The 3,930-nt window shown below is 42.3% G+C and overlaps 1 long non-coding RNA gene and 1 other non-coding gene across 2 annotated transcripts; one reads left to right on the top strand and one right to left on the bottom strand.

Annotated features, from left to right (window-relative positions):
• The first annotated feature begins 226 nt into the window (after nucleotides 1-226).
• LOC114614413 lies at nucleotides 227-1,650 on the top strand. Its single transcript, XR_003710325.1, has 2 exons — nucleotides 227-411; nucleotides 1,125-1,650. It is a non-coding gene; the product is annotated as an uncharacterized LOC114614413 (long non-coding RNA).
• Nucleotides 1,651-2,913: 1,263 nt separating this feature from the next.
• On the bottom strand, nucleotides 2,914-3,044 carry LOC114614414. The gene has a single exon (XR_003710326.1). It is a non-coding gene; the product is annotated as a small nucleolar RNA SNORA17 (small nucleolar RNA).
• Nucleotides 3,045-3,930: the final 886 nt, after the last annotated feature.

Genomic DNA, 3,930 nt, shown 5'->3' with positions numbered 1-3,930 from the left:
ATCTCTTTCTTTTGGAGAGACATGGAGCCTTATTGGAGTTTGTGCTGCAGACATGATTAGTTCTTATCTGCATTGGCTGTTTGCTGTTTGTGCAGCTGTCATGGATATACTGAAATGTATTGCTCTATGTCTTCATGGGAACCTGGATCCTGGTGGGGTAATGGCACCTATAACTAGGAATGGCAGGAGGCAGCTGCAGGATCTTAATATGCAGAGTGTGTTTCCAGAAACCTGCACAGTCGGCTCCTGTTGCAGTCATCTGTTGTAAAGAAGTCATTGGTCCAAGGGAAGCAGGATTACAAGGAAGTGAAGGCTGATTGGTACCTCCTCCAACAGTACTTGACTGAGATGAACCTGACTGTTGAAGATGAACAGGAGAAGACCAGCAACCTCCAGAAACAGCAACATCAGGTACGGACAAGCAGCTCATTCAGACTAACCCTGTCTGTTATCATTTGCCATTTGGATCCATCTTTGCATTCATCCACCATCTTTTAAATCCACACTCCCAACCAGCCACCCACTTCATGGAATATAGTTGTTCATTACTTTGTCTATGCACAAGTATTCTAGGAACTTCAACTCTTGGGAGACACTGAATTATTGGCAAGTGTACCTTGCTACTCTGCTTGAAGCTGAAGTCTAGAAAGGGTAACAGATGAATGACAGGTCACACTCTTTCATGTCCTCATGATAGGAGGGTTGCTAAGCAGAGCTTTGAGAAAGTTATATGTCTTGTGACAGGAGTTGTGCAGGGGTCATGTGACCTCCAAGGAAGGCATCACTTTGCAGGGAGTAAAGCCAAATGCAAATATCAAATGAGGGCTTCTCACTGTCAGTGGTCTGGGTGGCATGTGGCCTTCTTCTTTCTCCTGCAGCCCAATGAGGTCTCTTCCCATTGGCCAGGTCTTTGTTTGCACTGATAGAAGTCTGAGTAGCAGCTTATCAGCCCATGTGTTTGTGAGCTTTGCTTGATATTTTGCCCTGCTAGCAGATTTAGCAGCAAGGGTTTCAGTTAAAAGATTAATGTTGAAGTCTAATTGAGGTGGTGGGAGGCAGCAGCTGACATCTGACATGCATGTCCCCACCTAGCCTGTGTCTTCATAACTGCCTTCTTCTACCAGGTCTCAGAAGCTGCAAGAGAGCTGGAATTGGCCACATCCCAGCAGGAGAGCCTCTTGCTGAATGAGTTGCCACCTCAGGAGCCCCCTTCTGAGATCCCTCCTCAACAGCCACAGACTTCTTTGGATGAATCTCCTTCCTCATAGATCATTTCCACAGTGTGAATGGGCCAAACTATGTAGCCAGTGAGACAGCCAGGCTGATCCATGGTCTTTTTCTCTTTCCTGTGTGACCCCTTGAGAGAGAACTGAGGTGACTGCAGTATCACCAAATGCTCAAGAGGAGAAACTGGCTGTAGTCTGTGCTGCTCAATGTGCATTGAGGGAATGTCATCTCACAATTTTTTCTGTTAGAATTTTCGTTGAAATTTTCTTTTGCATGGTTTTGTTTTTTCTTATGTTATTGAGATATTACATGTTCTTGTTATTGGTTTTGATTTTGCTAACGATTTTCACAATTTTTATTAACCTTCATATTAAAACTTGTTTTGTAAATTTGATTTCTTATGAATAAAAATTCGATCTGTAACTCTTGACTCTTTTCTTAAATTTTATTTAACCTTTCTTTTACACTCCATTTTTTACCCCTCTCCATATTCACCCTCTGATGGTTTAACATACTGTTCTGCTCCCCACCTGTCTCCCTGAAAAGGTCCCCGACTACCCTCACAAACACCTACTCCCCCAAACCTCCCCTTTCTTTGGAGTCCTTTGAGGGTTAGGTGCACCTTCTCAGACTGAATCCAGACCTGGCAGTCCACTTTATGTATATGTGTTGGGGGCCTCACATCAGCATGTTTGTACTGGTCAGTTGTTGGTCCAGTGTCTCAGAGATCCCTGGGGTCCAGGTTATTTGAGACTGCTGGTCCTCCTACAAGGTTACCCTACTCCTCAGCTTCTTCCAGCTTTTCACTAAGTCAACTATAGGGGTCAGCAGCTTCTGGCCACTGGTTGAGTGTAAATATCTGCAATTGAGACTTCCAGGTGCTTGTCTGGTCTTTCAGAGGGCAGTCATGATAGACCCCTTTTTGTGAGGACTCTATAGCCACAGTAATAGTGTCAGCTCTCTAGTCCTCCTCTTCAGCTGGGGCCCCCTTGCGGTTGTTGCTGGACCTTCAGCCAGACTGATGAGCATCTCAGGCTAGAACTCTGTCTGGGCTGCCTGTCTCTGGACTGATGGTTGTCTCCCGATTTCTCCTTGCCTGCACCTGCCTATGTTTCCCCATTCAGAAGATATCTGTCTAAGGCTCATTTCTAACCACAATCCATTGTAACAGGCAGGGTTTCTTGTCTGCACCTTGCTTCCCACCACTGATTCCAATCTGGACCTACACAGAACAGGGTCATTTCAGGATTGCTTTTTACAGGATGCTTTAAATTCTTTTTTCCCTCTTAGATAATTTCTTAATTTACATTTCAAATATTATCCCCATTCCAGTTTTCCCACCCACCAACAAATCCCCATATACTATCTGTCCTTCCCCTGATTCTATGAAGTTTTTCCCAACTTCCCACCCACTCCAGTCTACCCTTCCTGCCACTCCCCTACACTGGGGCATCGAGTCTTCACAGGACCAAAGGCCAATCCAAATGATATCCCACAAGAGCATCTTCTGCTACATATGAGGCTGGAGTCATGAGTCCTTCCATGTGTCCTTTTTGGTTGGTGCTTTAGTCCCTGCGAGCTCTGTGTCTGTGTGTGTGTGTGTGTGTGTGTGTGTGTTTGTGTTGTGTTTGATTAATATTCTTGTTCTTCCTATGGAGTTGAGAACCCCTTCAGCTCCTTCAGTCCTGTGTTATACTCTTCATTGTTCAGATGTTCTCAGAGCACAACACTGAGCTTACACATAGCCTCTCTCTTCTCTGCCACCTACTGAGGCACATGAGACACAACTGCCACCCTGCCAATGATCTAGGGACAGACAATGTCAATAATTTAAATCATTAAATGTCAGTGGAATTCTGGTCTGTACGATTGAAGAGTAAAACAACAAAGCCAAAAACTACAACAATGACAACAACAAAACAACTAATATTATTTTCAAAGGAAACACTTATTACCAAAGAATAATTAGCCAATCTTTTATCAAACCTTAAACTAGACCAGGAGATTCCTAAGCTCTGGCCATGTAGTGAAGACTCATCAACATAAAACATAGTTTGATAAGACTACAGAGCAATTGTCTCCAATAGTAGGAATTTTTCAATACTGCTTAGTATTACTTAACCTAAGATCTTAAAGTTTGGAAAATGCTTTAAAATAATGAACGTAATTCAAATTCTCTGAAGAATATTGTTGGAAATTTGATGTGGATTTTACTGAATTTGTATAGATGACTTTGAATTTTTTTAAATTTTTTTTAACATTGCCTAAATCTTTATTTTTCATAATCTACATTTTTTCAAATTAGACAGTTTTACAAAAAAATGACACAAAAGGAGACTTAAATTACCAATAGTTTACATGTAAGCTTGATTCCAGTCTTAATGAAAAGTAGAACAGAAACAGAAACCCTCAGGCAAGCTTTCACATTATACTCCCGTTCTGTGACTTGCAGCTGTTAGGGCTCCTGGAATCTTCGATTGTCTGTTGCTTTCTGTTTAACAGGCTACAAAGCACACAAACCCACAACTACAGCTCACTGAAGGGGACACAAAGACAGGTATGTACCGTCAGTCCCCTGCTGTGACACACTGGACCACTTTTTCAATATCAACTGCAGAAACCCTAATATACCAATATAAGACTTTTTTTTCTTTTTTTTTTTTTTTGTCTTTTTTTTTTGCCATCCACTAGTGGCAACCAGTG

The sequence above is a fragment of the Grammomys surdaster genome, unplaced genomic scaffold, assembly GCF_004785775.1.
Source record: "Grammomys surdaster isolate TR1022 unplaced genomic scaffold, NIH_TR_1.0 126361, whole genome shotgun sequence".
In the NCBI taxonomy this organism is placed as follows: Eukaryota; Metazoa; Chordata; class Mammalia; order Rodentia; family Muridae; genus Grammomys; species Grammomys surdaster.
This window is presented reverse-complemented; position numbering and strand designations above follow the sequence as displayed.